Source organism: Taudactylus pleione, unplaced genomic scaffold, assembly GCF_031769625.1.
Source record: "Taudactylus pleione unplaced genomic scaffold, aTauple2 ptg000306l, whole genome shotgun sequence".
Lineage (NCBI taxonomy): Eukaryota > Metazoa > Chordata > Amphibia > Anura > Myobatrachidae > Taudactylus > Taudactylus pleione.
Genome location: NW_028284707.1, coordinates 6201993 through 6209612, shown reverse-complemented (window position 1 = coordinate 6209612; position 7620 = coordinate 6201993). Strand labels below are relative to the sequence as shown.

The 7620-nt window shown below is 45.9% G+C and overlaps 1 pseudogene; it reads right to left on the bottom strand.

Moving 5' to 3' along the window:
• Positions 1–648: 648 nt before the first annotated feature.
• Positions 649–6429, bottom strand: LOC148511470 (uncharacterized; annotated as a pseudogene).
• Between the last annotated feature and the right edge of the window lie 1191 nt (positions 6430–7620).

Genomic DNA, 7620 nt, shown 5'->3' with positions numbered 1-7620 from the left:
TTATAGTGTCAGCAGCTATGACGGGGGGGCACCAAATTATAACTTGCCTCCAGGCATGTAGGATGAACTTACCCCACTGAGAACAACGGAGTGGAGTCATGGCCTGATACAGACCCGGTCACGAGCGCTATGCGCTCGCAACCGGGTCAATTGTGGGCCAGTGCGCATGCGCACGACGAAGCTGGCTCCGTCGTGCGCGTGCATGAGACCCGGATAGCGACGGGCACTCCGTTGCTCCGGGTCTCACAACAAAGGGGGCGTGCTGTCGATGTTGAGTGACAGCACGCCCCCTTTGGTGGGCGGGCCGGGGGAGTGGCTGCCCAAACGGAGGCGTTCCCATGTGAACGCCTCCGTCTGGGGCCGGCCTCACTGACATCTCGAGACCCTTGTGGTAGGGTCTCATTGCCGCAAGCCCCAGAGAGATTTCGTCTCTAACAGAGCCGAAATCTCTCCCACTGACATCACGAGTGGTGTCAAGCCCGATGGTCGCGATGGTCTTGATCATAGCGGCCATCTTCCTGGCCGCTCGCTATAGCTGTGAGTTGTCACCCACAGCTATGCGAGGAGGCCGTTCAAAAACAATAAATAGCCCGGCCCTGATTCAGAGCGAGCGCTCTGTCAGAGCGAGTGGGTCTCTGAATCAGGGCCTCAGTTCTGTTGTTTAGGTGGTTTTGCTACCTGTTTCTTTGGACCCTTTGGAGCGCCTGTAACCAAAGGCTAGAAGAGCCATTAGCAGTATTGGAGATAAAAGGAGAAACCAACAGACCTAGCAAAGTATAGGGTGGGTAGGGTGGGTGCTGTTGCTAGGTGGCAATCCTATTCCCTAGAACAAAGAAAGTTTGCAGGTCATAGATAACTGGGAAAGATTTCTGGACTGCACAACCTGACTATATAAATAATGGGAGGTGCTACCTGATGAGACTAATTGCAGGCACAGAAACAGACAAATCTCAGCAGCTGCTCCCAACTATCTCTTTACACTGCACTTTTCTTACTATGGTGGTGCCCTGGGGCAGCTTGGCTGGTCCAGTTTTGGGGGGTCCTGCGCTCTGGATTTGAACCCTAGTATGTTAGGGACCTACCCGAAAGAGGTTACCTGGATATGGTGGGTAGGCCCATAACCTTGGCCATGATTATGCTAAAAACCTCTATTGATTGCAAAATGTTATTGCATTTATATATATTATTAATAATTTGGAGTTGTGCACCTGAGATTTGTCTGTTTCTGTGCCTGCAATTAGTCTCATCAGGCAGCACCTCCCATTATTTATATAGTCAGGTTGTGCAGTCCAGAAATCTTTCCCATATACTCCATTTAATGTGCTTTATTGCACTTCTGAGGGAAAGGAGACGCCCCCATTCTGGATTAGCACCCTTCCTTATTGGTTTAAAAGCATGGAGTATGGTAATGTATATGCACACTGTATTAGGCACAATTCTAGGTAAGTCCTACAAGTTATATACTGTAGTGCAACTTTGGTTCATTTTTGGGGCGTGGGTCCCCATGGATTGTGTTGGTTGAGCTGTCTCGGTGCACTGCATTGTAACACATTTTCCTTTATAACACATTTTAACCCTTCACTGTGTGTTTAATATATATGTACTTCACTTTTTTCTTTTCATTCTTTATATGCAGCAGCAGCTGCTCCTAACTATCTCTTTACACTGCACTTTTCTTACTATGGTGGTGCCCTGGGGCAGCTTGGCTGGTCCAGTTTTGGTGGGTCCTGCGCTCTGGATTTGAACCCTAGTATGTTAGGGACCTACCCGAAAGAGGTTACCTGGATATGGTGGGTAGGCCCATAACCTTGGCCATGATTATGCTAAAAACCTCTATTGATTGCAAAATTTTATTGCATTTATATATATTATTAATAATTTGGAGCTGTGCACCTGAGATTTGTCTGTTTCTGTGCAGGTCATAGATAACTGCAAACTACTGTTTATTAGTCGGGAGGCTTGCCACCTAGCAACAGCTGGTGGGCAGACTACCACATAGCTGGTGGTTACTCTGAGAAACTCTATCCTCTGGGGTTCAGAAGGTCTCCAATAGTGCCTAACAAAGGTATGAGTGGAGGACCAACGTGCAGTCTGTATTATAGATTGCAAAGGCAACCCTTTTGCAGCTGCCGAAGTGACTGCCGCTCTGCGGAGGGAATGACCCTTAAACAGTGAAGTGTCAATACCGGAATCACACGTACTGTAGTTACTATCCATCCTCGTATTGTGGAAGGTCTGGCAGTATGAAAGGGTTTACAACAAGTAATAAAGAGTTGGGAAATGTTGCCTCTGTTAGAAGCGATGATAGTGAGATAAGAAGACAAACAATCCACTAAGCAAAGAGAGGTATCCGACTCATCTCTAACGAGGTCAAACGCCATTAAGGGATTTTGAAAAGAAAGTGGTTTTTGTGTGTTCTCTGAGTATTATGTGGAAACCTGCTGGGGTTGGTGTCATCCAGGGGTCTTAAATGTCTATTAAGGAGAGTTCAGCTCCTCTTGCTGCGACAGCCAAAGCTAGGAGGGATCCAGTTTCCTTGACAAACAGGAAATATCTGAGGGTTCAATGTATCAGGTGGAAGAGTAACGTGGATATGATGGCCTAGATAAGAAAATGCCTTTGAGCAAGCAGAGATATCATTTATTCTCGGAAAGTCCGGGAATTAGGAGTGTGAGGGCAGAGCCGTATGAGCATATGGTGGCCGAAGCCAACCCTGCCTCATATCTGCAAGCTAGGAAGTTTAAGGCAGAGTTTACAGTGGAGGATAAGTGAGAAGTAGGACGTGTGGTTTGCCAGGAAAGAAATTCCTTGATGATTGTGTTATATCTAGATCTCATTATCAGCCTGAGAGATGCATTAAGAAGGGCTGTAGAAGTGGCTGAGAGGTGTGAGCCTGTTAACAACCGAGCAATATCGTCATCCACATGCATTGAGGTAGCTCTCGAAGCAGGTCTTGAGTCCCCTGGAAGCAGTCTTTGGATAGTCCTAGGGGAAATTTGGGTCCTCAGGAGACTGATTAGGGAGAACCAAATTCTGGATGGCCAGACTGGGTATACTAGAATGATTTGGGTACCCTGTCTGTTCTGATCTTGTGAAGTACTGTCAACAAACTGGCCGGGGGAGGAAAGGCATATGGAAACAACATTGCATCTGTGTGGAAGGCAGCTTGGACCCAGATTCTGGATACGAAGGTCAGAACCTGAGCATTGGATGGGGTTGCAAATAAATCCAACTGCGGTTGGATCAAGGCTGTCACAACGCCCATCGCCAGATGTCTACTGCCTCTTGGCAAAGTAGTAGTGATCGTGTGCCGCCCATTTTGTTTATATAAGACATGGCGGTTTTGTTATCTAGGCGAATCTGAACCGGGATGTCTCGAAGCTGTGGGGGGGCTAGAGCATCCAAGGCTTAGTTCTAAATGGTTGATGTGAGCCTCTGATTCCAGAGCGGACAACTTGCCTCTCACGGCTTTGTCTCGTGTGCATGCTAACCCAGCCTGAGAGGGAAGCATCTGAGGTGATTATGACCTTTGGTAGGGGTTCTAGGAGAGGCCTGGGAAGAGGAAGGGGAAGTACTAGCCAATTCTCTATCTCCTGTTGTGCTACAGCCGTGAGTAGGATTTTGTTTTACCAGGTGAGACCTCTCTTGATAAGAGATCCCAGAAGGTTCTGAGAGTGTCTGCAAATGAGGGGTGCATGTAGAAACCCTGGATCTAATGCTCTCATCTTCCCAATAATTCTGGCAAGATCTCTCATGGTGAGCTGGCGGTGGAGAATACGAGAAATAAAGGTCTGAATGTCTTTCCATTTGTCTGATGGGACTGCTTTTGAGAAAGAAGGGGAATCTATTAGGAACCCCAGAAAGGTTATACACTGGCAAGGGGTTAGTATTGATTTGACGTAATTCATCGAGAAGCCCAGGTTGAGAAGGAGGGATATGATTACATCTCGTTGAGTGAGCAGCTTCTCGCATTCTGAATGGACTACCAGAAGGTTGTCCAAATAAATGATGCAGTGAATCTGTTTTTGCCGGAGATGAGTCACTAGCACTTTCATAAGCTGGGTGAATGTGTAAGGGCCATTGGACAACCCAAAGACCATCACCGTCCATTGGTAGAGGACATCTTTCCAAAGAAATCTCAGAAGCCTTCTGTGGTATGGATGGACCTGAATTGCATGGAAGGCCTCCTTGAGGTCTATCTTTATGCAATAGTCTTTTTGAGTAAGGAGAAAAGGAACCTCTGCCAGACCTTCCATTCTGAATCTACGATGTCTTATGTACCAATTTAGGGATTTAACATTCAATATGGGTCTGTAAGAACAATCCTGCTTCCTTATGGGGAAAAGGTGACTGGTCCAACCTTTCTTGGAAGTGTCTTCCAATTCTATTTTGCCCTGAGATAATGCTAGGGTCAAAACGTCATCCAGCCGAGGACTGACATTTGTAGAGCAGGGAAATATTTGGTGAGGGAATCTCAAAAGTTGGGGGGACAGGTCTTTTTGCATGATATTTAGCAGCCACTTGTCTGTGGTAATCTCCCTCCACAAAACTATTGCATGATAGAGGCCAAGGTGGGAGGGTATTTGTAAATGACTTACCATGCCCTCTATCTCTTCTGGAGGGGTTGGGTATAGCGGATGCTGCACCTCTGACACCTGGAATCCTGTAGTAGCCTACTCTTTGTCCTCGGGGGGCAAATCGCTGGTCTCGGGTCAAACCGATGGATCCTGCAGAACGACCCTCCTGGCAAAAGGGCCATTTGGAGGACTGGTAGCCTTTAAGGTCTGCAAAGGATTTGCAGGCTTTGTAATGAATTTTAACTTTGTCAATGAATTCTGAGCCAAAAAGATCGGAGTCTACAAGGTTAGGGACTTCCACTGGCCTGGGGGCAAACTCAGTTAGACCAGCTCTAGCCAGCCAGCGGGTTCTACAAGTATTCGATATGAAATCAAAGTCTGTCCTACCATCAGGGTCGCTCTGCTTATAGCTTTAAGGAGAGCTGCCTTAGAAGCTAACAATGAGTCTAAGGAGCCGCTAGCAGATCCTTTATTCTCTGCTTTGTCCAGTACGAACAGCAGAGGTCCAGCAGCGTCAGACACTTTAAGCTGGATTTTTCAGAGTAATTTGTCAATAGTGTCACTCTGGGTTCTGTCACCAATGAGTGAGGACAGTGCTGGGTCAATTTCAGGGGCAAAGACAGCAGGAATATCTGGAATCCCTGTATGTTTATGAAGAACCATTTCATCCTCCTTTACAAGAGCGGTTCAAAATGCTGACTGGGCAAAATTGTATATGTGGGAGAATTCGCTCAGTGCCCAGTGAAAGGCGTAAACCTTATTAGGAGGTGTTATGCCTGCTAATGCCACTCTGACCATTTGCAGGTCACTATATTCGCCTCTCTTAGAGGATGCTGAAGTTCTTGTGACTTCTTCTGACTCCCAGTCTACTGAGTGGTGACTGACGTCATCATATCGAATAGGGGCCAGAGAACGCCGCTTACTGGACCCTTTGTGGGAGCGCGGAAGCGCTTGGTGCCAGGCATTGACTGGAGATAAATGCCGGCCATGGGCAGGAGATGGTGGTTCGTTATGCACCATAGAGATATTCCAGCTATGGGCAATAACTGGGAAAGAGACGTTTTGTCCTGAACAGGCGTCTTTTGTATTACTCACATTTTTCTTTTTCCTCACAACCTTGTGTGAGAAAGGAGACATGGAGGGGGAGTGAACCTCCAGAGGCATAGTGTCTGCCTCAGAGCTGTCCCTGCGGTCTTCTGACCTGACAGGGTTCAGCCATCTTTTTCTTTTAAATATAAATTCCTCAGATGAGGAAGAGTCAGTGGAGAAAGTCTGCATAGCAAGGGATTGGATTGCAACCACTGGGCCAAATATGGAAACTTGGCTATCTTTGGTTGGGGCGGTTGCTGCACATGAAAAGTATGTTTATACTACTAGAGGCTTGATGCGGAAGTATTATGATACTTGGGATAGATGGCTCGATTCTCCATATAGTCGTTCAAGGTTGATGGCACCCAGCCTGTTTACTATCTAGTCGCAAACTTCTATATTTAAATAACAATAATAATTATATTTGTATAATACTGTGCAAAATGTCTTTACCATGTATATATGTACCCAAATACCTTATTTGTTGTTTGTCATGTATGCAATGAATGATATACCGTACACATGCTATTTGTATAATAAGAAGTGAAACCACACACAAGATTTTTTTTTTTTTTTTTTATTGTAATGTTTATATTGTTGTATAATGTACATTTTTTGCATATTTTAAAAACACAATAAAAAATTATTGGATTAAAACAAAAGAGTCAGTGGAGAACTTTCTTTTATATTTCTTATTAATATGGCTGACAGATGGGGACACAGGCAACGTATCTGTAGCAGACACAGAGACTGCGTCCTCCATCTTCAGCCGCTGAAGTAAAATCTGCAGGGGGCGGGCTGTTCAGCGCAGGTCATCGCGCGCACACATGACACCAGCGTGCGCGTCCTTGCTGGCTCAGAAGCGTTATGTCCGCTCGTGCGTGTGAACCCGTCACAGGAGCCACGCCAGCCTGCTCCCCTGGCTGTGGAGAAGGTAAGTCAAAATTGTTTTCACTTTACCTTCTCCAGCAGCAGTCGGGAGGCTTGCCTACCTACCCCACCAACTGTTGCTAGGTGGCAAGCCTCCCGACGAACAATTACCATAACTCACTCCCGATCCATACGGTTTCCTTTCCCGGTGGGTGACCCTTGGAAATCCCTGAAGTAGGGAGACTTATCTGTATATCTTTGTAATGATCGGCAACCATTGCAAATGTGCAGCTTAGTCATCTCCAATGTATCCTTATGGAAAAAGAAAGTGACACAAAACAGAGTGTACACGCAAAGGTGCTGCTACCATCGGGGCAGGCGGTATCAAAAATGTGGAGGAAAAGTGATGGGCGTTCTTGGGCAGTGACTGGGAGGTGGCTAATAGCGCACGCGAAAATGTACTGCTCAGTGGGCGTATTATAGGAGTGTCGCAGGCATGTCAATGGAAGCAGCTGCGTTCACAGACGCACAGCCGCACTGCACAGGAGGCCATTGTCAGATGGAGAAATTGCACCTTCCACAGGGCTGGTGCGAGTTTCGATGGTCCAACCGATGGCAGTGTATAAGGGTGCACTAATCGGTATTACAGTGTGCACGGGCACTCAATGATAACAACTGCCATATAAACACTTGAAATGAATCCAATGTTGTAGCAAATTTAATATCACTATTATTCCTAATGAAAGTAATATACTGAATATACTAAATATACTGAAATGTTGGATTTACTTCAAGTGTGCCAGGGCCAATTATTATCCCTGAGTGCTGCCGACCCTATTTGTATTTATTAATATTTATATATATAAAAAATATATATATATATGCCCAGAGGGGGCAAAGCTGGTTTTGCAGCAGGCGGTTTGTGCTGTGAATGATCACCACTAAGTACAGTACACACCACATGATGATGCAAGGAAGCTTTGAAATGTGATAATAAATGCTTTGTTAAATCAAGAGCAAAGTAAGTTTTTTCCACGTGTGTGTGTGTGAGACCAAACCCACTTCAGAATAACAAAGCAAATGT